This window comes from Microcebus murinus, chromosome 11, assembly GCF_040939455.1.
Source record: "Microcebus murinus isolate Inina chromosome 11, M.murinus_Inina_mat1.0, whole genome shotgun sequence".
NCBI lineage: Eukaryota > Metazoa > Chordata > Mammalia > Primates > Cheirogaleidae > Microcebus > Microcebus murinus.
The window spans coordinates 32,250,469-32,278,334 of record NC_134114.1 but is presented as its reverse complement, the minus strand read 5'-3'; the positions used below and the strand labels follow the sequence as shown (position 1 = coordinate 32,278,334).

Below are 27,866 nucleotides of genomic sequence, written 5' to 3'. Positions count from 1 at the left end.
AAGTCACCTCTTCAGACATCTCAAAGAGACCTAGCAGATGCCAGAAACAAGTGACTTTTGCTTCAGATGAATAGTAGATGACCCCCTCTTCAATCTCCAAACTTTTGAAAGCTGCTAGCTGATAAATAAACGTCACTTCTCCCAAATAAAGAACTGCAATTATTATAATTCCTTTACAAGCCAAACATATCTCCATAGAACATGTTTTACCTTACAAAACAAAACAAACAAACAAACAAACCAGAATACCCAAAGCATAATGAAACAGAAATTTGTTTGTACACTCCTATAGCAGAAAAGGAGGTGTTTAAAGCTGCCATTCTCCCAAATAGGAGATGAACATAGTTCACTGCTGCCTCAAGCACTGCATAGAGACTGGATTCTAACATCTGACTGGGAGCCAGGAGGACAAAGAAATGTGGTTGGCTTCAGTACAAGCTAATTGCTTTATTAGAATCTAACTCTCCCTCTTCCTTCCTCTGATGTTGGCTCAATAGGAACGACTCCATAAGTAGCCACTCTGCACTTCCCTGGAGAACTCTCCAGTGCTATCACATGAGCTAGGCCAACAAACATTCCATTCGACCTGATTGTAAGCTGCCCACATCAGCCTTGCAGAGTGCCATGTGGCAGCTTCTAGTTGAGAGGATCCTCTTTTTTTATTAGGTTCTAGCTGAGATAAAATGCCCCTAAGAGAGGACAGAGTGCTAACACACAAAGTTTGGAACGTTAATGTAATCTATCAATGGCATGTCAGATGCCAGGAAGAGAAAGTCTCTTTTCCCCTTCCCCAAGCCTCCCAGGTACCTAAACTTATCATACACATCCATTAACACAGAATTACAGGAGTTCATTCAAAGTGTTGTCATAAGAGACCCTACTTATAAACTAAGCAGAGGCAGGCATTGTTCAGGGGAATCTACCAAATCTCACCTTGGCCTATTGGGTTTTTATAGCTTGCAATATTTTCCTAGGGAAAAACCCTCTCTAAATTTCTTATGATATTAAAGCATTCTTTGGCTATAGCCTCATGGCAAGATTTTCAGCAGGAGGCAAAAAAAAAAAAAATGGGCTTCTATTCTTGCATAATAAAACTCATACCATTTCCACCCTCAACGCCTGAGGCATTTTGCCTTTTCCCACCCCCTTTTTTAAGAAAGAGCTAGTTGAAAACCAGTGTAATCCGACTGGCAAGAGTTTTAAATCTGTAGACTGCCCAACAGAGGAAGCCTCCAAATTATATAATTAGGACTGTGATATACTGACTTATTCTTTGGCAATAAAATAGTCCATAAACACATGAGAAGAGATGAAGATTAGATATGATATTTTTTCCAACAAGTTAAAACCAACTCCAGGCAAAGAAAGCAGTTGGTTCAGTTCTCTTTAATTTAAAATTAGTAAGTATTTGTTGAACTACTAGTTCCTGCTAACACTGTGCAAGGCCCTAGGGGGACTGATGCAAAAGGCATCATTCTCCACTTCAAGACTTAGGCAATACAAGCACACAAAACTGTGAAAAGAAGGGGCATACCTAACAATAGAATGTCAGCTAAGGGGAAAATCAACTACTTAATTGAGGGGCCTAAAATGATAACTAAATGACAGATAAGATTGTGATGGGTAAGGAAAAGTGAGAGGGTTTGTGGTGAACCTGTATGGGTAAAAGCCTAATGTGAATGTTCTGGGTATGGCATGAATTCTGAGTATGCTTAGGGTAATATTCTGATGTCTATTTAGTGAATAGTCAACAAGGTTCCGAATTATGAGTAAAGGGGGACAAAATTAGATTGGCAAGGTAGGACAATAGTAGAACAGCACTTTCAACTAATTAATCAGAAAGTCACAGGAGGTTTTGTGCAAATGTAGATTTTCCTTAGTGCTGCCTTTCATGCCTTAATTTTATTGAGCAATAATAAGATTTGGTGATAACTAGATATAGGAGACATTAAAGAAAGGCATGTCTGTCACAAACAACTGAGTACACATGGATGAAAGGTAGCGCTATTGACAGAAATCAGGAGTTTGGGATCTGAGTTGTTTAGGGGGAGGAGAAGAGCACATGACTGTTTTGGATATTGATGTCCAAGGCCATTATAAGACTTCTGGAGAAATCAGAAATGTTAGTGGGAAGATGAAGGTAAAAGATCAAAGACTGAGAAAGAATAGAATCTATTCCTAGATGTGAGAGATAGCTACATAGAAATGAGGAAGTGAATTTAATGTGAAGAGTATTTTGTGATATCTTTATCAAAAATATCACTATCTTTATCAAAAATAATGTTAAAAGTTTATAAAGCCATATGGGGAAAACATGGTCATATTTAGTTTGTAATTTGGCAGAATCAAATGGTTCATCACCTAAAATCACTTACACTCTCTAATTTGTATCAAGTATTTAAAAGGAAATACTTTTGGTCAAAGCATCCTTAGAAGTGTGATGTTAGCATATTAATATGCGAGAGGAGTAAATGCCAGTGTTAATTACTAATGAAATACTGCAAAACTGAGTCTAGTTGATCCCCTGGTAAAGCTTTTCTAAGACTTCAGCACAGAAAAAGGCAGAGGCTAATCCAAATGGGTAGTTGAAATTACCCATTCTAATTAGCACAGCTTGCATTCAGAGTTCAGGTTATTATCTACTTTTTATGGTGGTGATCATTTAAAAATTGGTCAGATCCCAAGTGCCTTAGGTCAATTTATTTCCTTCCCATTAGTGAGGAGGGAAAAGCTCACAGACATTTTTGACATAACTACTTTCGCTGAGATTTCTCTCCTCTCAGGGATCCAGGGGAAAATACAGGATGGGAATTTTAAATGTGTAACGTGTGACAGGGGAAAAAAGATCTTTGGGTGCTGTAGATACAGTTGATCTTCATTTCTAAAAAGCAAGCATATATGGTATGGACCCATGCTGACCAATTTGGTCAGTTACTTGTGGCTATCAAGTACTTGAATGTGGCTAATGGCACTGAGGAATTAAATATTTTAATTATGTACTTAAATATATTTGAAACAGGTTACATATGTAATCCTCTTTTTCATCTTTATAGTTTATGAAGCCTAAATACAGATCAAGTTATTTCTGATGAAAATTTAGCATCTAAATCTAGATGTATGCTAAGTATAAAATATACACATATTGAAGATTGGTCATGGGCAATTTTATGATTGTGTGAACATCATAGCATGTACTTACACAACCTAGATGATATAGCCTACTATACACTTAGACTATGTGGTATAGCCTATTGCTCCCAGGCTACAAACCTGTACAGCATGTTACTATACTGAGTCCTGGAGGCAACTATAACATGATGGTAAGTATTTATGTATCTAAACATAGAAAAGGTACAGTAAAATATGATATTATAATCTTATGGGACCACTATCATATATGTGGTCTACCATTGACTAAAACAGCATTGCACAGCACATGACTGTAGTTGAAAATTTTAAATTACATATGTGGCTTGTACTATATTTCCATTTGCAGAACTGGAATAGAAAGACATTTTACAGTTTGTATGTTTTTACTTGCACTCAAAAACATTCAACTGTTACAATGGGAATATTTGCATTTGTAACAAAAATAAACAAATAAAATCTTTTATTTTTAATGACACATAAAATCATTATGGTAATGTTTTAAGAGGTCCTCCCATATGCTGAATGACGGGGACAGAAGAGTCACTGAAGACTTAAGTGACTTAGGTATGATTATATTTGTAGAAGGGTTTTTTTTAGGATGCCCAGCATGCATTTGTTTACTTTCAGGAATGTGACTATTCACATTACATCTCCCTTTGAGCCACAGAAACTGATATGCTGGTATATGTTTAACCTGCTTCTCTGGAAGAAAAATAAAAAGGCCCGTGATTCTGTAGCATTTGCCAATGTCTGTGGTATAAGTAGTACCTCTGCCAAGGCTGGTTTTAAGCTACCAGCGTGAACGCACTGAACGTGTATACACAAGCCAGTACGAGCTGGACCCAGCACACGACTGGCTGGGGAATCGAATGGTGCTGTCTAAGTTCCATGTGAGGTAATAGGTACAAAGATTAAGCAATCTGCTAACATTGATACAAAATATAAGAGACAGTGCTGCCAAATGAACCCTGGACACTTGATTTCATTTGATGACATCTGTTCTACTGTCACCTAATCACATTTAGTTAATAATCATCGATAGATACTTTCCTAGGTCTACAGACATTGACATCAACCTCTACCACAGATGCTATCCCTGATCTTCATTTACAGAGAAGGAAAGCTTAGAAATTAAGTGAATGCGCTTTGAAGTCAGAGAGGGGTAGGTTCAAATCCTAGGGTGGGCATGGTGGCTCACACAATTATTAGAGTCTTTCTGATAGCAGGAACAAATAGACTATGTTTTATAATGTTCCCATGGGGTAGATTGAGAGTGGAGCCCTGATTGATATATTATAAAATGAAAGTCTAGGCAGGTGGTAAAGCAACCAGCAAATGTGCACTTGGTAGCCACAATATATAAGACTCCATTTCTAAAGCAAGTACTTACATCACATGAAGGTCCAGGGAAGGGGTAGGACCATCACAGCATAAAGAGTGTATGTCCTAGAACAAGGCAGGAATGCTGCCCATTTATGCTGAAGTATACAGGCAACTGCACACCTTCTAAATGGAGGCCCAATTGTGTGGAAAATACTTCAGGGGCTAAGTCCTGCTGAAATCACTACTTCGTGCACTATAAAAAATTCTGTGCTATTGTTACTGGGTCCAGATCATTTGTTTTGTGAATCATGGATTTCTAGAACTAGAAATTGGGTACATGAATTCCAATTATAAGAGGTTTGGCTTGAAGCTAGAAAACTCTTTCCGGCAGAACTCAGACAAGGCAGCTGGGTTCCAGGAACCTGAGTTCCTGTGTCTCTTTCTTTATGGAGGAGTGAAAGAGGAAGTGACATTTCTGTAACCAAAGGCTTGATGCTGCTCCTGTCTTGGTATGCATGGTTATTCTGCTCAGAGTGGAACATACTTGATGCATGGAGCATTCTTTGTAAGTTCACTAGGACCCATTCAGGACTTTGCAGTATCTCTCTACAATAGCTATCCCTGTGGATGGTTGTCAACTCATCCAGCCTGATTCACTGGGTTCATTCATTGGTTCACCATGCGGAGTGAAATTCTTACGTGGAAGAGAAAATCAACTGCATGGGTGCTTCTTTGAACAGATTCGAACAGTATGTTCTTTCTTATATCTTACTTTACACAATGAAGCAATGGTTTGCTCTTATCAAGTCATTTTTTTTTTCAAAACAGAATTTGGAAAAGAAAACCTCTATTGGTCTTCTGCTTTCTTTCTCTCTTAAAATTTGATTTTTTATTACTATGATAGATCATACAGAATTGGAGATTGTTCTTTAAACAAATTTGAAGATGTTAGAATTTTTTTCAGACTCTAAGATAGAAAGTTTCTTTGTTTCACCCAATCTAAGAGGAAATGAATAAGCTATGGGAGACAAGTTCTAATAGAACGAATTCTTCAAACAAAAAAATTCATGATCTTGATGAGATAATAAGCTAACAATGATTAATATAATAAGTCACAGTGTACTAAATGCTTTTTATAGCTTCAAGAAATGTACTTCAGAGTTAATGTAATAGAAATGTAGGTTTTTAAGAGAGTTACTAGCATCCCCTGATAACATATGCAGCAAAAATGAAAAGAAACTCTTCTTTCCTTTTATCAAGTCCAACATGGTAAAATTGTTCTTTTAAGGTAAACAAGTTGGGAAACCAAGAGTGAGGCAATGTGATCTCCTGGGAGAAGCATTACCAGAGGAGGAGTCAACAATCCCATGCCCTGGAGCCAGCCCCACATGGCCCGACCTGGTGACTGGGGCAGTCAGTCACTTAATCACCATGGGCCTCAACTTCCTCACTTGAACACTCTTCCGTAATTTTGTGATAAGCTGAATCTTGTGTGGTGTAATAATAGCTGCCATTCATTGAGGACTACCATGTCCTAGTGCTACCAGGCTCCTTGTCTTTCTCTTCTTTTAGCTGTGAGCTAAAAGGAGGCAGTAGCTGTGCCTCACTCAGTACTGGATTCCTAACAATTAGCCTTGGGCTTGCCACAGAGTAGATGTCTACCAATCATCTGCCCAATGAATATGTGTGCCGGGCATCTTGTTATTTCATTCAGCCTTCACACAGACCCTGCAGGAGAGAGCCTCATGTTACCAATAAGAAAATGGAAGTTTAGAGGAGCTTTGAGAGGTTAGGTAAATGTTCCAGGTTCCCAAAGACAGAATATTTCTGGGTAGAGTTTGGAACTGTGCTTGATGTCCCCAAGGCCTGCCTTTGCTTTCCCATGTTTCTTAGATGGTAAAGTAGGCAGACTAAACACACAATCAGTATAGCAGTGAATCAGGAAATACTACAGAGAGCAAGAAAAAGAGAAAGAGTAAAATTTGAATTTAAATTATGAAGACAGTAGATATCATAATATTTCCAGTGTACAAGGCCTGTCAAGGACTGTGCTAATTCATAAATGCTGATATAGCAGTTTCTTCAAGAACTGTTATTTTATTGCTCAAGACATATAATATTCGTCTCTATGCCTTAGAAACTCAAGAGCACCTGTTCCACTTTCGGGTACATTACTTAAGAGTTATGCGGTGTGCTTTCTCCATGACATGGGGGCATCACCCTGCCTCCTTTAAGCCTATACGTAAAAATAGAAAGAAGTCTATTTGTCCAGACTGACTGGCTGCCAGATAGATGGCAAACACAGGGCAGATCAATGTCATGTCTCATCTACAGGAAGTTTACGATGTACCACTTCACTTTTCAAGATCACAGGAGGTATAACAGCTTGTACATGGACCATTTATTGTCAATAACTTTAATAAAAATGCTCTCTAGAAGAGTGCTGTCTAACAGAAATGTCAGCCACAAATGCTAGCCACATATGTTGTATTTTAAATTTTCTAGTGACCACATTAAAAAAGTAAAGAAATGGACAAAATTAATTTTAATAATATATTTTATCTAACTCAATATATCAAAATATTATTAATATCATTCTATAATGTAATCAATGTAAAAAACATTAATGAGATATTCTGCACTTTTTTTTCAAACTGAATCATTGAATCTTTGAATATGGTGTGTATTTTATATTCACAGCATATCTTGATTGGGACTAGCCCCATTTCACGTGTTCGATAGCTCCATGTGGCTAGTGGATACCGCACTGAAAGCTTGTGGGCCCATGTGGTCAGCTCTTTGGCTATTATGGATGCATCTGTGTTCATTATTACTCACAATGCAGTCCAAGCTGCTGAGAAGAGACCTTTAAACAGTTATTTTGCAAGGTCTAATAGTTTCTTAAAGTCTTAGAAAGAAACAGGCTTGATACTGAAGCAAAAAGACATAGTATTCCAGATCTTCTCAACACTTCCTTTGTATGTAATTACTGAGCACTGAACTCTACATACAATTAAATCATACATTTTTTGTTTGTGGCACAGAACTTAGAATTCTAGCACCAGATCTGTCACTAGTAATGAGACTTTAAGTGAGTCATTTACCATCCTCAACCTCTGCTTCCTTATCTCCAAAATAGAATGTTTGGAGCAATCAATAGTTCTCAGCCCAGAATCAACCAGAGAACTTAAAAAACAATGTCCTGGCTTTACCATAGATAAATAAGGATCTCTAGGGTGAGGTGAGTATTGATACATTAATGTTTTTCTTATATGATTTTAAAGTGTAGCTAGAATTGAGAATCACTGGTTTAGTGCAAACCAAATGTGCTGTAACCTTTGTGACAACAGAGTTCATCTACCCCAAGGAGTTTTCCTAACCTGAGTGGAGGGAGAGAAAAGCAATATCAGTCTCCCCCATTCAACCAACCAATAAATGTGCTTTTTGCAACAGATGACAATCTCTGTCAAGTGGCTGAAATATTAAAATATAAAAATAAGATGAGAAAACATTATCCTATTAATGGCAAAATTAAAAGAATACATGTGTATAGATGAAATTAGCCAGCTGCAGACATGATCACATAAGTAATGACATTATTTCAAAGTGTCACTGATTAGATTGGGTAGACGGGATACTAAAGAGGTTCCCCCCCAAGACTACCATCTCCCTGGTAATTGAATCAAACACGAATCTAGGTACTGCTGTAAAGGGACTTTGCAGATGTAATTAAAGTGACTAATCAACTGACTTTAAAATAGGAAGATTATCCTGGATTATCTGGGTGAGCTCGTGTAGTCACCCAGATAGAGCCTATAAACTAAGAAGAGGAAGTCGGTCAATGAGACAGGGAAATCAGAGAGTTTAGAAACTTGAGAGGGACTGGATCCACCCTTGCTGGAGGGGACCATAGAGAAAGTATGAGATACAATGCAGACAACCTCTAGGAGCAAAAACGGGCTCCAAGCTGTCAGCCAGCAAGGAAATGGGGAACACAATTCAACCACGGTAAGGGACTCAATTCATGAAAACAAGTGGAATGAGCTTGGAAGCAAATTCATCCCCAGAGGCTCCAGAAGATAATGTAGTCCTAACAACACTGATTTCAGCCTTGTGAACTCTAAGCAGAGAACCCAGTTGAGCCACAGTTTGCCCAGACTTCTCATATACAGAACTGTGAGATAATAAATGGGTGTTGTTTTAAGCCACAAATTTGTGATAATGTGTTACGGAAGCAATAGAAAATTAATACATTCTCTAAAAGTCCATTATTGAGCCCAAGTTTGACTTCCTAAACATTCATCAGGATGATAACCCAGTTACCACTGAAACATATCCATATAAGAAGGATCTTTTCAGCATTGCATAGCAATCTGGATTCAGGAGAGACTTTAGGGATAATCTAGTTCCACCAATTAATGAAAATGAATGTTAAAAATGATTAGACAGTAAATAATTTATGGCTTTGTCTCTCGCAACTACATAGGGCCAAGGGTGCTTTGACCAGCCAACGAGAATATCCCAATACAGAAACAGGTGCAATAATTTCTCATAGCTTGATGATGAGCTCCCTTAAGGTCATTCAGTCTCATCTATTCCAAATCTCCAATTGTAAAAATTATCTTCTTATTCTTATTTTCTGAGTTCACTGTCTTTCTGGAAAACTAATACAATAATTAGCTGAAATGAAACTGCTTGACAGTGCAATGGAGAATAAACAAATGTATTGGCATGCTGGTGTATTGGCCCATCTCCTGAGTTTGGCTAGTATAACTCAGGCCCCTCGAGCCTAATCACCTCTGGGTCAACTGATGCAATTTATTTTTTGAACATGTAAATCAACATGAGATGATCCTAGGGAAAGTGAGAAAGGCTGGAAGATCCGTCTCCATTAGTTTTCTAGCCTTGCTTTTCATCTTAATCTCAGGTCAAACCAGGAAATTAAAAAGTAGGCAGTATGTCAATGGGAAAGTAAACCAAAACCAAGGTCAAAATCTATAACAGACTAGGGTAGGGGAAAGATGAGGACAAGGAACATGTATTTATGGAGGGAAAGGTGGTATGGAAGGGGAGGCCAGTTTTTGTAACAAGTCCTTGCAAATCTTGCACTGGAAAGTTTGTTTTCAGTCCTCCTGAATTAAAAGTTCAATTCCCAGGAGGCTTATGTTTACTCTCCTATGGGACCACCACAGCATAACTCAGGAAATTGTAATTTAATGACCTGGCATGTTTCTCCTAAATCAGTCAGCTGGCAGAGGAGGATTAAAGCCAGCAGGCTGAGCCAAACCCTAAACCACTATTGATTCACAGAGACTGCTCACCAGGAAGTCAAAGGAATAGACAAACACTTTTTTGTTGCAATCTGCTTAAGTGAAATCAGTTTTCACATATTGTAAAACAGCAAGAAAACATTCATCTTACCCTCATTTAAAACTGATTTGAATAAAGTTTTTATTTTTCAACCACTTGTGATCATGTTACCAGTTAAAACTTTACTTTCAAATAAGGAAGGAAACCTACAGAAAATCTCCAGTGGGAAGCTTACATGTAGCATCATCTAAATGCCAAAGAACCAAAGGGTAGGTGCTTCAGACACAGGGAAATAATACAACTGGATGCTGATAGGCATCTAAAATAACTCCCGTCCAAATTGAAGTCAGCATTTCCTATCCACCTTCAATCCCTACCTAATGAACAAGCATGTTCATTTCCTATCTTGCTTAATGAGATCAGGGTTCACCCACTTACCTGAGCTAGATACCTGGTCACTCCATCTCCTCTCACATTTAACTCATCACCATAAGGAAGGGATTCTACCTCATCATTCTCTCTGGAATGTAGCACCTTCTCCTCCAATCCTAGCCCCACTGCCTCACCTCTTCTCCAGACTTTCAACAGCCTCCTGACTCCTTCATGGTCTATCTTCCTTTGCTTTCAAGGCTGCTACCAGACAAATGAAAAATCTACTTACCCTTTGAAATCACATTCAAACATCACCACCTCCATGAAGTCTTCTATACTTGTGTAGAGACCTAACTGTTCACTCCTCTGTGCCTACACCGATTTCTTTTTAACCTTTACTATAAAACATGCCACAACATCCAAGTCCCAAGATGAACCTCTGTGTGTGGAATAGATGAATTCTTAGTGCCTGTGTGGACTGGAAAGTTCCTCAGGACAAGACACAGACCTATTTCATCAACTTATCACCACGCTCTGCCCTTGCTTCCAGAGTGCCTTGCTGTATTCGATGAGTGAGCAGATAGAAGTGTGTTACACGTATGTGTGCTGGGGGGGGGGTGTCAGTGGTATAACATAGGTCAGAGGCTCTAAACTTCTCTCCCCACCTCAACAACATTATCTAGTTGTAGTTGCTGGATCTTTAAGATAACTGAGTTCCAGGAAAAGAGAAAAGAGGGGTTAGAGGTTGGGCCTAGGGCTGAACTTTGGGCAGCCAGAACATAACCTGTTAGCACAAGAGAATCACAGAAAGGTATGGAAGGTCAAAGCCGCACATTGAAATTCTGCCTTGGCACCACCCGAATGACAGAACTTGGCTTCCCATGGTTCAGCCTCCCCTTCAGTGTCTGACTCTAAGACCCCTCGAACTTCCCATCCAAACTCCTCTCTACTTTTGCAGGAGGGACGGGCAGAAAAGTTCAAGAGGAAAAAAAGGAAAAAGCAGAGGAATTTAGAGATGTGTGAAGTGGCTGTTTCCCTTTTCCATTGGGACAGACCGTCAATCATGATTTTTTTTCTTTGAAAATTATTTTCCATGCTCACTAGTTTATTTATTTATTTATTTATTTAGACAGAGTCTCACTTTGTTGCCCAGGCTAGAGTGAGTGCCGTGGCCTCAGCAACCTCAGCAACCTAGCTCACAGCAACCTCAAACTCCTGGGCTCAAGCAATCCTACTGCTTCAGCCTCCTGAGTAGCTGGGACTACAGGCATGTGCCACCATGCTCGGCTAATTTTTTCTATATATATTAGTTAGCCAATTAATTTCTTTGTATTTATAGTAGAGATGGGGTCTCGCTCTCACTCAGGCTGGTTTTGAACTCCTGACCTCGAGTAATCTGCCTGCCTCGGCCTCCCAGAGTGCTAGGATTACAGGCGTGAGCCACTGCACCTGGCCACTAGTTTAGATTCCTTAAGAAACAACTGGTTTGGAGATAAATAGCTTCATTAGCTTTTATATTAATAAGAAGGGTAGAAGCCCAAGGTTAGCGATGATGGAGCACTTGGGGACCTTTTGGGGGGCAGAGCCATGATTACAGAAGCCTGGAGCTGGATGGGGCCCTAAACACACTTTAGTCTAAAGGTCTTATCTTACAGATGAGGTGAAGCCCAGCCCAGAAGGATGCATCTAAGCCCCTGCAGCTGGTGACAGACAGGCTGAGAGCAGTACCAGGTCTCCTGTCTCCAGTCCAATGGGCCTTTTCAGTACTCCATGTTGTCTTTAACCTGTTAGTGACTACTTTATAAAAACGCATTTCAAGGAGCAAACAAAGGCACTTACCCCTAGGCTCATATCTGCTGTCAAACGTAACATCATTTATCATTAGCCAGTCAGAACAAAGAAATCACAAGTGTGGGCACAAGGTTACCATAACCCAGTTCTCCTGGCCTGCCCCCACTGGCTGGCCGCCCACCCACCTCACCTCAACAGGAGTTGAGTTCCCCTTGCCACCTTCTTTGATGCAGAACAAGAGCCCTGGAGTAATTCAGGAAAGGAGTTTACTCACAACCAGCCCTCACATCTGAACCAAATGGGCCTTCCCCAAAATAATCCTGGTGAGAACCTTGCAAAAATCGGTTCTCCACACTTGACGTCACAGTGCTTTTTTTAAACTGCAGATCTCCAGTCTTTGTTTCCAACCCCAGCCCCCAGAGCAAATGATAAACTCTTAGAAAGGTACATCAGCCCTGTGTGATCTGACTCAGCCTCTTTCTACCTTTCCATTCCTATTTTCCATTTCCCCAAACCTCCCCTTTCCTTTGTCCACAGAGAGATCTTCTCAGATTCCAGGCTCTTCACATCTCTGGCCCCTCTGCCTTCTGTGCTCTTCCCACTTCATTTATTTTTGCTACTCATTCCCTTAAACCTCAGCTAGAGGTCACTTCAACTTAGAAGCATCTTAGCAATAGCCCCGACTTGCCACCAGCGAAGTTAGATGCCTCTCCTCTCTGCTTCCATAATAGCTGTGACAACTCTCTATTATATTAATAGTACTAGAAAGAATCAATCACTTTTTTTCATCTCTTTCCTGGGGATCATCTTTGTATTCCCTACTACCTAGCACACCCAATTTTAAATGAATTGTTGAAGCAATGAACAGAGATTCCTGGACACTTTTTTAAAAATAGGTTTTTAGAGGAGGTTGGGAGTATGTCCTTCTGTTGAAATTTCACCTGAGTGCTTTATCATGAGATAGAATAAGTGGTGCTTCCCATCACATCAGGCACAATGGGATGGGTTTTAATTGGCAAGAAGTAAGAAACCGAAAGCACCAGAGTTAATCAGCAAAGAGGTATGGCTAGAAGCACAAAAAGACAAAAGCCTTATTTTCTTTTCCTTCAAAGTGCTAACCATTCTGCAGACTAAAGAAGATGCAAAACAAATATGCAGTTGTGATGTCACTTCTTCTTTACAATACTTTTCCAAATGTAAACTAATTTTTGAAACATAATACATGCAACGGAATTAAAACCCTTAAGTGTTTCCTGAGTGCAAATTATAATCTCTGTTGACTTTCTCAAAACGTACCTGCTCCTTAAATGCTCGGAAAACTAGCCCTTCCCTCAGAGAACAAACTTTGGAAACCCAAATTATACCTCAATTGTGATCAGAAAAGGAGGAAGGAAGTCAAAGGCTTTCTTTGCCTAACAAGAGTATTTTATAAAGTCCGGCACAAGAAAAAGTTTTGCTTAAAATAGAAAGGAAAAAGGCCAAGAAGAAGAGGAAAGCGCGAACAGAGAAAAATTATGCCAGAAGAGGGAAAAATTAGGTGGGAGGAGAAAGGAAAACATCTAGTCTAAGCCATGTGGGAAATTTACATCTAAAAAATGTAAAAGCAAGTAGACAAAAAAAAAAAAAAAAAAAAAAAAAAAAAAAAAAAAGCCATAATGGAATACTAACCTATAGTCCTGTAGGTATTTCTGAAATAGAGGCTGAATTTTCGTATTGTTTCCTCCAGGATTTATAACAAGAACCTTTTTAACTTCTTTTTTCATTCAGTCATGTATATAAGAAGATCACATTACACCGAGTTGGTTAAAATCTGGCAGAGAAAGTGGGGTTGAAAATAGTATCCCATAGAAGTTTCTTGGTCACTGCTTGACATGTCTTAGTCTCTAACTTCTCAATCTTGCTGCTTTGATATATAAACCTTTGCAAAATCTCCCTCCCCCAAAATCAATCAGTCTCTCCCATCTCTTCTTTCTTTCTCTTTATCTCTCTGTCTCTTTCTCTCTTACACACATACAAATCTGGTACCAGAAGAATAAATTAAATCACACCAGACCATTGCCTCACCTAACAAATTCTCCGACCTTTGCCCAGGACATCTCTGGGCTCTGCTTGCTGAAGTGAAGGCCAGGCCTGGGCTGGAGCCTCATGAGGCCTATTACAACGAAGGCAGCCAGATCAGCTGAGAAGAGGGCTGAGCACAAAGGCTAGGGTCTGGACTGGTTCAAGAGAGTGATAGGGTAGTGATAGTGATAATCTAATCCTATCCCTTCTCTAAGGAGGGCAAGAACAAAAGCAGAAGCGATTATCTGTTGTGTTCTCTGGGCACTTATGTATCCCAAGTGCCCAGAGTGCAGCACATGAAGTATCTTTTAAATGAAGGAACAAATGAATGAATGAATTCCACAACATTCATGCTCACTGGAAGTCCTGGCACACTTAATTTTACTGTAAACATTTGACCATAGACTCAGTAGTATAAAGTAGTAGACTAGAAATCCCTTAGTATTTCATGCATATTAATTATTTAGTCCCCTCATCCCAACCCACCAAAGTCCTAATCAACTAAGGATATTTTGGTCATTTGGGCAGAAGGACACAGCACTTAGAAAATGTACTTTTTATTGCTTTTTAGTTACCTTCTAATAGAGGGAAGCAGGTATCTCTTAGGAAAAAAGATCCCACTAAAAGGTACAAAATACTAAACATTTAGTGAAGTACATACATAAGCAACAATAACAACAACAGGACCTCTTTCTAGCTCAAGAGCTCTGTCATGTTCTTATAGCTGCTCACATAGTTGGAACAATCATGATGACACCCATCACTGAGTGTAGTCTGAGTTGCCATATGTGCAAGATTGTGCGACTCATATTCCTGTGTGTGACCAATATTCCTTTCCACACTATCAACACAAGACGATTGTTCATGATTCACGACTGCTGTCAGAATTAGCTGGGTCTTTTGCTGGCTTCAAGGTTCTTTTGCCTAGCTAGTTTTCCTATGTTTACATGGAATAAACCATTCTGTGACATGCAATACTTGAAAACCCCTTTAAGTTAAAAATCCCTCAGAGGGAAAAATTCATTTAAATGGTTTAGTTAACAATGACTAGATTTGAGAATTTCACTGATTATAAATTGGTGGTTAATTTGTTTTGAAATCATATTTTGAATGTGCAGAAACCACTTGCCTGACAGATGCCTCTAAAACACATTTCCAAAACTAAACTCAGGGTTCTACATATACCTCATCTCTAGAGTTTGTAGCATCAATCAGGAACCTAGGAGTTATCTGGATATTTTCTTCACCTCCTCTGCTTCTATTTTATTTGGCAATGTTATCTCTTCAGTATCATTTGAGTCCATTTCATCATCCCCTATCCTTTCTACTGCTATTAGCCAAGTCCCAGCCACCATTTCTCAGTTGGACTTGAGGAATGGCCTCCCAACACTGAGGCAGGCTCTCTCCAATCCATTCTCCCCCCCTTCTCCTCTCTTTCTCTCTCTCACTCACACACACATACACACACACACACGTGCAGTGAAACACAACTATCATCATGACATCCCTCTGAATAAAACATTTAAATGTCTTTCCTTGTTCATAGGTTTAATACCACAATCTATGATGTGGATTAACTAATATTTACTAGTTAACCCTAATCCTAACCCCAACCTAACTAATATTTATTAGTTGCCTCTAATATGCACTCTGTCCACTTTCAATTAGTAATAGAAAGGCATTTCCCAGCCAACCCTGCAGATAACTGTGGTCACATGACTCCATTTTGGTGAGCAGGACCTGAGCAGAAGTGGCATATGCATCCTTCAAGGAAATGAGCATTCCCTCCACTTCCCCTTCTTCACTCCTGCTGGCTTGGACGTCAATGGACAGGATCACCAACACATGGATGAAGGCTACCTAGACCTGTGACTCACGATGAAGTTGGATCCCTTACAATCAGGGTTTATACACAGGTTAAGGACCAACTAGCAAGTGGTTCTGTGACTAGCCAGCCTAGATCTTTCTGGTTTATCCTTGAAAGAGAAAGTTTTTCCTCCTAATTTTTCACACTCATCTGAAAGAGTTATGGGAAAGAGTAATCACACAAGACTTGTGTAAAAATATAAGGTGAGATTTTACCCTTGATACCTATAAAGAAAAAAAATGTGCCTGAACACACGACATTTTGATATGGCTTTTTCATGAGCTTTACGAGATATGGCTTCCTTATCTAAGAGGACTATGAATCCTACTACTGTGCTGAAACTAGAAGGATTTGGAACTGTTAGAAATTGTGAATAGTTTTATTTGGGGAATTATTAAGAAATATATAAAGGCATATCCTTGTCAGATGGAAGTATTATTTTGGTCTAATAAAAAATAAGTGATATTCTGCCTTACTTTACCTGAAATCAAATTCCAAAACCTCAAGTTATCAGCAGCTTTACCAAATAAAAAAATAATGGCTATACTAAGAGAGTAGGAAAGTGAAGGACCTTGGGAAAAGGAGCTTGAACTACATCCTTCCAGGTTTTTGTACCTGTACCCCCCACAAACCCAATTTTAGGTTGAGCAACATACTCTAAAATGGTGTGTATAGAACAAACATGAGACTTTCTGCCTAAACAAAATTTTAATCCACAGGCATTTCATATTTATATCAAAAGGATGAGCTAAATCAAGAGTAAGGGTAGATGACGATTATCAGAAATCATTTCCACAGAGTCAATTTTGACTATTTTTTATGATTACAAAAGACAGATAATATTTGCTTATATAGAAATTTGGTAGGTCCTATTATAGTATAAAATTAATCCTAGATTCCTTTTCTGTCTCTTTCTAATAAAATTTCTAAAGAAAATTAAAAACAGACTCCATATAAAAAGTTGTTTCTTGTATTGTTTTTTATTTTTTCCCATTTAACATTAGAGTCTCCTAAGTACCTGCTAATTATATTGTTACTTTTTCTAGGAAATGTAGCTTTTCTCATGTATCTCTCTCAATGCCTCATGAGTCCTTCATAGATTTTTTTTGTGTATGTGATGCCCTTGATCTCCCTTTCCTCTCCCTTGGAATTTCTCCAAGCAGATAGAATATGTCTGGGTCACCCAACATGTGATTTCAACAATTTCCTATTGATCAGCCTTTGATGTCAGGAGTTCATTTTCAGTCTGATCAGTTAATATTAGCTGAGCCAGGTTGATTTCATTTGAATCAACAAAGAATTGCTAATCAGATAATATTGGCTGAGCCAGGTTGATTTCATCTAAATCAGCAAAGAATTGAGAGAGACATGAGAATGGCTGGGCACCACAGCAGAGATCTGGTATTGTTACTAAATCCCCATTACATGGAATTACCTTGCTGGCTTAAGGAGCATCATGCCCCTCCAACCAACTCAAAACAAAAACAAAATCAAAAACTATGAGCATAAAATTTAATATTTGTATTAATTAATATGCCATCTTATGCCTGTTACTGGCTATTCAGGTCAGTGCTTTTCAAACTATGAGTCACAATCTACCCTTAGGTTGTGGGATCAATTTAGTGGATTAAAGCCAGCTTTGTTTATGTATTTGTTTAAATGAATAGGAATAGATTGGAAGGTTTCTTTATGTGAAACTTTTTGATGTGTGTGTGTCTATTGGGTTATTATGTTAGACCCAATATTTTCTTAATATGGGTGGCAGTCAAAAAAGTTTGTAGTTCACTGATATAGACTGCTTCTAGTTTTTCAATACTATAAATAATGTTATAATAAACATTTCTTAGGGGGGAGGGAATTTGGCCTGTATTTCCATTTATTGCCTAATGGTTGATTCCCAGAAGCAATGTTGCTGCATCAAAGGGTGGAACATTTATGAAATTTTTTTCATAGATATCACCCAATTGCTTTCACACTGTCCTAATGTAGACTCAGACCAATAGAGAACTTCAATTTCACTGTTAAAATTGTCAGCAAAAATTTTCTTTTCCTCTTATCATTGCCAATTTAATGAATAAAAATGATCTGCCATTGTTTTAAATTATATTTGAGAATCAGTGAGGCTGAATTTTCTTTGAAACATTTACTGTGAATTACATATATATGTCCTTCTACTTTGGCTGAATTCCCTTCTTGGAGCTCCTGTCTTTTTTCTTTCTGCTATTTTACACATACCTTTTAAAGTAAAGCTTCTTCATTATTCTCTAGGGATGAGGGTTCAGCAGGAAGAGAAAATGGGAGAGAGCATTTTTAATCAGCTTGATTTTGCCAGGCTGACATCACACTACCTTTAGGCTTTTGTCTTTCACTTGATTTTGAGACCAACTGCCAGATAAGGTGTATTAACCTTAAGAGTAACTATAAAAAATATCCAGTGCCAGAATTGCTGGCCAACGTGGCACTACAAGTTTATACTTTGAACTTCTTCCTCTGTGCCAAACACTGCAATGGCAGGTTTATTTATTTTTTTAAATTAAGACACTAATACTGAAAAATGTGAAAGTAGTTATGAGTCATGCATGGCAGACTGAGAAGCTCCAGTATACATAGGATGACAGTTCCAAAAGGAGACTATTTAATTCAGCTGCAAAGAATTAGTTTTGGAAAAGATTACTGATAACTTTACGAAATTAAAGAACAGGTTGAATTTTCAGATTAAAAGTCCATAATAATTACTGAACAATATAATGAAAAGATCTATCATATGATATCAGGATACACAAAAATCTTAAAATGTACTTTAAATAAGAGGCAGATTACCTACTAATGAAGTCAAATGAACTGGTAGAAGATTTTTCTTTAGCACAAGCATATGACAGAAGACAAATGAAACCTTTAAGGTGTTTAAGAAATAACCATCAGTTCAGAATTTGATACCCAACTAAACTATTGCTAAAGACTCCATATGTGTGCGTGTGCATGCAAGCAAGCAAGCACATGCATACACATGGAAACTAAGACAGTTTCCTACCTAAATTCTTTCATTCAAATTATACTTAAAGGAATTATTTTTGCAAGAAGACAAGAATCATCTTTAAAATGTGCTAAAATTTCTCTTTTATAAAAAGAAAAAAAACCCACCTATTTCAGTTACTGCCCCTGAAGTTACTGACCCATTTCTCTGCTCCCCTCTAAGTCAGAATTTCTTGAAGAGACTGTCTTATAATCTTGTCTCCAATTCCTCTTTGCCCGATTTCTTAAACCCAGCCAAATCATGCTTTAACTCCAATGGAGTAGCTTTTGCCCTGGTAACCAATGACTTCCATATTGCTAAATTTGTTGGAGAATTTTTAATCATTTTACTTAACCTATCAATAACATTTGCCACAGTGGATCACTTCCCCCTCCTTGACACACTATCTTAATTTTCTGTCTTCGACACCATTATCTGTGGATTCTCTCACCTCACTGGGTACTTCATCTTGATCTACTTCACTGTGTCCTCTTCATTTTCCCAACCACTTAGCATGGAAATATTTCCAGGAATTATTCTCCTCTCTTATTTTCTCTATCTATGCTTATTCCCTAGGTGATCTCATTCACAATCATTACATTAATACCAAATATATGATGATGTTGTCCAAATCACAACTTCAATCCAAGTTCTTCCTTGAACTACAGGTTCATATATCCAATTGACTATTTAATAATTCCTTTGCATGTCTGATAGGCATCTCAAACTTACAGATCTGTAAATAAATTTTTGATTTTACCCTCCTAACCTGTTCATTCTACAGTGCTGGCCATTTCAGTAAACATCACCTTCATCCTTTCAGACTCTCAGGCCTTTCCTCTATTATTTCACTCATATCCCATAACTAATACTCTATCAACTAATCCTCATAAGCACACCTTCAAATTATATCCAGAATGTGGTCACTGCTTATCATCTCCATCTTTATCTCCTTCAGCCAACCCATCAATATTTGTCATCTAGATTATTATAATAGTTTCTTAATTAACATATCTGCTTACTTCTGAGTCCCAAATTTATCTCACCAAAACAAGAACATGCCACTTATTTGTTCTGGACTCTGGCATGGCATCCCATCTCAGAGTGAATGACAAAGTACATACAGTGGTCTGAAAGGCTTATCTCATTTCCCCTTCCCACCTCCTACCCCACTATCTCTGCGTCCATTTACCACTGCAGTCTTCTTGCTCATTCTGCTCCAACATTGGCCTCTTTCATGTTCCTTGAAGACCCTAAACAGCATATACTGTTCCCTCCACCTAGGATACTTTTCCCTCAGATTTCCTTCAAGAATGAATTCAAATGTCTCCTTATTTGTGAGCTTTTTGCTGATGACCTAGATAAATAACAATCCTTACACTACTTCATTTTTTTCTCCAAAGCAATTATCTTTATTTGATATATAATTTACTTGTTTACATGTTTTTTTTTGTCTCTCTCTTCTTACTAGATTGTCAACTATGAGTCCAGAGACTTTGTCTATTTTGTTCACTATTGTATTTCCAAGCACCAAGAATCAATAGAAGGCCAAGAGAAGGCATGCAATAGAATTTATTAGATGAGTAAATAAATGGTGATTTAAAAAAAGTAAAACATGATGGCTAATTCAACTAAATGTTGCTCATAAAAAACCAACATGGACCACATTTCCCATTGATCAGAAAAAGATAAAAAGAAATTCTAGGTAATAAAAACACAGAAAATAGTAGAGACTGTCTCAAAGGATAATTAAAATGTGCTAGATTTTCTTCTTTGTTTTAGAGAAGAACAGATAATGCCTGTAAAGTGGGAACACATGTTGGTTGATGTGCGAGTGAGTAGCATGACTGAGCATGCATGAGAACAGGGGGCCAACACAGGCAGCCTTCTGCTGCTGTAATAAACAGCTGGTGGGGACATCCACATTAGGGAGGACTGGGGAGGGGATACCCCACCACAGAGCCTAGGAAGCGGGGAGAGAGAAGCTGAGGCTGATCATATCTCTTAGAAAGGAGATAGGCTTCCCATAATTTAGAAACAGGAACAGTGATGTTTTAGGATTGTGTTCTGTGAATGTTTTCATTCTCAACAGGTTTAAAAATGAAGAATCCTTACTCCTAAATAAATACAATATTTTTCTGAAAAGTAATTACTTTAAACCAACACCTATAAAAAGCAAATCTACCAAAATATGCTTTAGGATATTCTAAAGAGAGAGAGAGAGAGAGAGACAGAGAGAGAGAGAGAGAGAGAGAGAGAGAGAGAGAGAGATAATAGAGTAGCATATCCCATTCAAGTAAGATTTAGACTAAGAATATAAGGATAGTCTAATATCATAAAGACCTATCAATATAATCTACTGGATTAATAATATAAAAGAGACAATCAAATGGTTATCCTAACATGCAGAAAAACCATTATTTATAATTTTCTAGTTACTTATGATAAACTGTCTTAATAAACTAGAAATACAGGGAAAATTTTTAATCTGACAAAAATATGTCAATCAAAACCTATACAGTACCTAACAGCATACTTAAAGTGAAACTTTTGAAGCATTCTCACTATTATGTAGTACAAGATAAGAATGCTTAGTATAATGGTATGGTGCTTGCACAGTATGGTACCTTGCAGAGATAGGAAAGTTGAAATCAACAGAAGAGAAATAAAAAAGCCTAGCAAAGATGAAAGCATATTTGGGATCTTAGTATACAACAGAGGAGGCATTACAAACACAGAATGTGACACTTAGTAAATGGTGCTGAGACAACCAGTTTATCATATAAGGAAAAAAAGTTAGATCCACGCTTAGCACCATACATATAAATAAACTCCAGATTAATTAAAGCTTTACAAATTCAAGATAAAATACTCAGGTATATATTAAATAATTTAGAATATAGAAAGAGTTTACATATGACCATGGAGAAAAAAGTGATTTTTAAAGCAATTCTCAAAAAGAAGACTGATAAACAAAATTAGCTACATCAAAATTTAAATTTATCTGTGTTAAGAATAAAATTAGATGCCTATCTCTTTCTATATATAACAATCAAATCAAAATGGATTAAAGACTTAAATCTAAGACTTGAAACTATGAAACTACTAGAAGAAAACATTGAGGAAACTCTCCAAGACATTGGTCTGGGAAGAGATTTCTTGAGTAAGAAAGACCTCAGAAACACAGGCAACCAAAGCAAAAATGGACAAATGGGATCACTTTAAGTAATAAAGCTTCTGCACAGCAAAGGAGACAATCAACAAAGTGAAGAGACAACTCACATACATAATGGGAGGAAATTTTTGCAAATTACCCATCTGTCAAGGGATTAACAACTAGAATACAAAAAGAGCTCAAATGATTAAACAGGAAAAAAATCAAATAATCCAATTAAAAAATTAGAAAAAGATCTGAATAGACATTTTTCAAAAGAAAACATACAAATGGTCGACAGGTATATGAAAAAAATAACATCATCAGTCATCAGAGGAATGCAAATCAAAACCACAATGAAATATCATCTTACCCAATTGAAATGGCTTTTATCAAAAATAGGAGCAATAGGCTGGGTGCAGTGGCTCATGCCTGTAAGCCTAGCAGTCTGGAAGACTGAGGTAGGAGGACTGCTTGAGCTCAGGAGTTTGAGACCAGCCTGAGCAAGAGTGAGACTGCTATCTCTACTAAAAATAGAAAAATTAGTTGGGCTTTGTGATGTGCGCCTATAGTCCCACCTACTTGGGAGCCTGAGGCAGAAGGATCCCTTGAGACTAGGAGTTGGAGGTTGCAGTGAGCTATCGTGATGCTACTGCACTCTACCCAGGGCGACATCAGGAGACTGTGTTTGAAAAAAAAAAAGAAAGAAGACAGACAAGCAATGACAAATGCTGGAGAGAATGTGGAGAAAGGGGAACCCTCGTACACTGTTGATCTGTTGATAGGAATGTAAATGAGTGCAATTACTATGGAGAACAATGTGGAAGTTCCTCTAAAAACTAAAAATAGAGGCCAAGCATGATGACTCACACCTGTGAGGCCCCATCATTACAAAAATTAAAAAAAATTAGGCATGGTGGCGTGCACCTGGAGCCCCAGCTTACTAGGGAGGCTGAGGCAGGAGAACCACCTGAACCCAGAAGTTGGAGGCTGTAGTGAGTTATGATCATGCCACTATACTCTAGCCTGGGTGACAGAGCAAGGCCCTGCCTCAAAAAAACAATCATATGACCCAGCAATCCCACTGCTAGGTATATATCCAAAAGTAAAGAGATCAGTATATCAAAAAGGTATCTGCATTCACATGTTTATTGCAGCACCATTCAAAATAGCCAGGATTTGGAATCAACCTAAGCATTCATCAATGAATGAATAAATAAAGAAAATGTGGTACATATACAAAATTGAATATTATTCAGCCATAAAAAGAATGAAATCCTGTCATTTGCAACAACATGCATGGCACTTGAGAACCTTATGTTAAGTGAAACAAGCAAAGCACAGAAAGACAAATCTCTCATGTTTTCACTAATATGTGGGAGCTAAACATTAAAACAATTGATCTCGTTGAGACAGAGAGTAGAATGAAGGTTACTAGAGGCTGGGAATGGTAAAGGAGAGAAAAGATAAAGAATGGATGGTTAATGGGTACAAAAATACAGTTAGATAAAAGAAATAAGATCTAGTGTTCTGTAGCACAATAAATAGGGTGACTACAGTTAATTTATTGTATATTCCAAAATAACGAAAAGAGTGGAATTAGAATATTCCTAACACAAAAAAGATACCTGCTTGAGGTGATGGATATCCCAATTAGCCTGATTTGATCATTACACACTGTGTGTTTGTATGAAAACATCACATGTACCCCATAAGTAGGTATAAATATTATATAGCCATAATTTAAAATAAAAAATTTAAAAAAAATAAAAATTATTTGTATTAATAGATGTCATGTAGAAAATTAAAATTCAATCAGCAGATGGGGAGACAAATTTTTCAACAAAGAATTAGTTATACATACATGAGAAATATAAATACACACATTAGGATATATATTTTAGGATCATACACACATATTTATATAAATTAATAAAGAGAAGAACAGACTATAGAACAATAGACAGAGTAGAAATAGACAATTCAGATAGGAAGAAATTCAAATGGCCCTATAAAAATTATGCCCAATTTTATAGATCATTAGTGTACTAAAAAATTAAAACAATGAGATAGTGATTCACATCCATCAATTGGCAAATATTTAAATCTGATAATAATCAAGTGTTGGCAATGACCTGGGAAACGAGGTTCTCATATATTGCTGGTAGGAATGGAAATTGGTATGAGTGCTTTGGAGAGCAATTTGGCAATATCTAACAGACATGGAATTGCACACATCCTAAGACAGCAAAAATGCTGATATATATGCCAGAAGGACTCTATCACATGTCCTAAGGGAAGTGTATAATGATATTTATTTCAGCATCATTTATTTTAGTTAAAAAATTGAATCAATTCAAATTTGAGTCAGTATGGGAACAAATGAATAAACTGGTATTTTCATAAGATAGAGTAGTATACATTAGTTTTTTAAAGACTGAACTAGGGCTATATAACAACAAGTATGAATTATGAAACAAAAATATTTGGTAATCAAAGCAGCAATTTCCAGAATACATCCTATACTTACAGTAGAAGATATGTACATTTTAATATCCAGAAATAATTTATGTTTTATGTATGAAATAAGCATGTTTCATATATGTAGTAAACATTTTTAAAAAGTATAAAACAGGACTGCACAAATACCAACACTCTAGGGTGGCAGAGTGAGACTGGGGAAGGTAAAACAGGGGCCTTCAAATTTATCTGTATAATTTGTTTCTTCACAGAGAACAGCTAAGAAGTACATATGGGAAAAATGTTTATTTACATTCGATATATTCATTTGGGTAACAGGTACATAGGTGTTTATTGCAGCACCCTTTGTACACTAAAAATATAACAATATAAAACAGAGTAAGCAAAGAGCTCTAAATCTACACCCTGGCCCAGAGTCAAAAATAGCCAAGTCCATAAAATATTACACAGAAATATAAAGAGAGGTTCTGATGAATTTCCATATGTAGGACATATATCCCTGTGGCAATCCTAAGAGGGCTGGACTAGAACCATTGCTCAGGAGAGTCCCAGTCACTGAATCCATGACTCTCAACCCCGTATCCACCCAGCCCACCCTCATGGGTCAATAGTTGACCCTCACAAGATTTATTGCTGTATGACTATGAAAAGGAGCTTTCTCAATCCCAGTTTCTAGGCTGAGGAACATTTTCTTCATAGATTCCAGAGAAAAGCCACAGAATGTCCCTTCCAAGAAGAAAAGCAAATCATATGTGATATTGCACAGACTGGATCTTGTCATAAGGCTTCCCAGAGGTCTGGTGTCAGCAGAGTCTGATTAATGTGGGAAAAAAAAGCTGTTTTTCTCACTAGTCTACAAGAAGCATAGTAGTTCAAGTGCCCAATGACTCCAATAAAAAAATTCTGATTTAGGGACCAAAGGTTAACAAATGGTTCACAATCTCTCTCCCCGTGGCAGTCACAAATAGACTAAGACCTTGGTAAGCTGGGCTAAGGAGTCATGTTTAGTCCCATGATTACAACAAATTGGTATGAAAAGGTTAGTTCTACCCAAAGTGATCTACAAATTCAATGCAATCCCTATTAAAATACCAATATCATTTTTTTTGCAGATCTAGAAAAAATAATTCTATGCTTCATATGGAACCAGAGAAGACCCCGTGCAGCAAAAGCAACCTTAACCAAAAAGAACAAATTGGGAAACATCAATTTACCAGACTTCAAGTTACACTGTAAGGCTATAGTAACCAAAACAGCATGTCACTGGCACAAGAACAGAGACATAGACCAATGGAACAGAACTGAGAACCCAGTTATAAAACCATCCTCCTATAGCCATATGATCTTTGACAAAGCAGACAAAATCATACACTGGGGAAAAGAATTCTTATTCAATACATGCATGGTTCTGGGAAAATTGGATAGCCACATGTAGAAGACTGAAACAGATCCACACCTCTCACCTCTCACAAAAATCAACTCACAGTGGATAACAGACTTAAGCCTAAGGCATGAAGCTATAAGAATTCTAGAAGAAAATGTTGGAAAAACTCTCACAGAGATTGGCCTAGGTAAAGAATTTTCAAAAAAGACCCCAAAGGCAATCACAGTAACAACAAAAATAAATAGACAGGACCTGATCAAACTAAAAAGCTTCTGCACAGCCAAGGAAACTATCACAAGAGAAAACAGACAAGCTACAGAATGGGAGAAAATATTGCATGCTACACATCCAATAAAGGGCTGATAACTAGAATCTATATAGAACTCAGGAAAATCAGCAAGAAAAAGTCAGACAACCCCCATTTAAAAATGGGTAAAGAACATGAACAGAAACTTTTCAAAAGAAGACAGACTAATGGCCAATAAACGTATGAAAAAAAAATGCTCAACATCTGTAATCATCAGGGAAATGCAAATCAAAACCACAATGAGGTATCACTTAACTCCAGTGAGAATGGCTTTTATCAAAAAGTCCCCAAACAACAATTCTGATATGGATGTGGAGGGACAGGAACACTCATAGACTGCTGGTGGGACTGCAAACTAGTTCAACCTCTATGGAAAGTAATATGGAGATACCATTTGATCCAGCAATCCCATTACTGGGCATCTACCCAAAGGAGAAAAAGAGATTCTATAACAAAGACATCTACCCTCAAATGTTTATAGCAGCACAATTCATAACTGCAAAGACAAGGAAACAATTCAAGTGCCCATTAATACTTGAGTAGATTAATAAAATGTGGTATATGTATACCATGGAATACTACTCAGCCACAAAAAAACAATGGTGAACTAACATCTCTTGTATTATCCTGGATCAACTGGAGCCCATTCTCCTAAGTATCACAAGAATAGAAAAACAAGCACCACATGTACACACCATTAAATTGGTACTGATCGATCGACACTTATGTGCACATATGGTAGTAACATTCATCAAGTGTCAGGCAGATGGGAGGTGGGAGAGGGGATGGGTATATTCACACCCAATGGGTGCAGTGCGCACTGTCTGGGGGATCGGTGTGCTGTAGCTCTGAGTTGGGCAGGGCAGTAACCAAAGTGTCCCCTGTAATATTCTGAAAAAATAAATAAATAAAAGCAAGAGAAGTGAGGTACTAACCAAGGTAGCAAGATTATAACAAAAGTAATAGTAAGGTCCACCCAAGATTTGATTAGCTGTGCTTTCACCACAGCCTAAAAGCTGTGAGAGTAAAAGTGAGGGAGAATGTGCTGGGCTTGCCTTAAATTGATGACAAAACTCTGCACCTCAAAGTTCAAAATACATTATAAACACGGTTCTACAGCAGCTTTACAATGAGGTGGAGGGTAATAAATATACTTGTGTGTCGAAAAAGAAAAAACAAAATAAGAAAAGTTTAGCTCGTTTTACTCAAATGGCCCATTGGGAGAACTGTTAGCAAATATCCATTACAACAAGAAACACAACAAATTTCATATACTATTAATACAGTGTGATTCAGCTGGTTGAGAAACATCAAAATAATAATAAAATAACGACAAAGGCAGCACAAGGCAGAATCCCTGTAAAGAACATAGAAACTGAGGGTGAACTTCACACATCAGCAGTCAACTGAGTTCCTAAGTTCAATGTAGCAGAAGGTCACACTCACTGTCTCAAATGGTGGCAGAAAATACCGTGAGAAAATCCATAAGTAATTTTCTTTTTCTGCTATGTGGTAAACATAATATGTGGTAATCATTGAGAATTAATTCAGAAGCCCCTGCTGAGAAATCCTTAGAAACAGAATCAGTAACTTTACAAAATTATTTTGCTTTTAAGAAATAATATATTATTCTAAAATAGGCATCCATTTATG

General features: G+C 37.6%; 1 protein-coding gene across 4 annotated transcripts in view; it reads right to left on the bottom strand.

Moving 5' to 3' along the window:
- Positions 1-27,866, bottom strand: part of GHR (growth hormone receptor) — a 256,405-nt gene that overhangs the window by 139,292 nt on the left and 89,247 nt on the right. The window contains exon 1 of one of the 4 annotated variants that reach the window (XM_076007996.1): positions 13,615-14,671. The exons of the other annotated variants lie outside the window; for them this stretch is intronic. The gene's annotated coding sequence lies outside the window, so the exon portion shown is untranslated. Of the gene's footprint in view, positions 1-13,614; positions 14,672-27,866 lie in introns of those variants that run through there. 4 annotated transcript variants of the gene reach the window in all.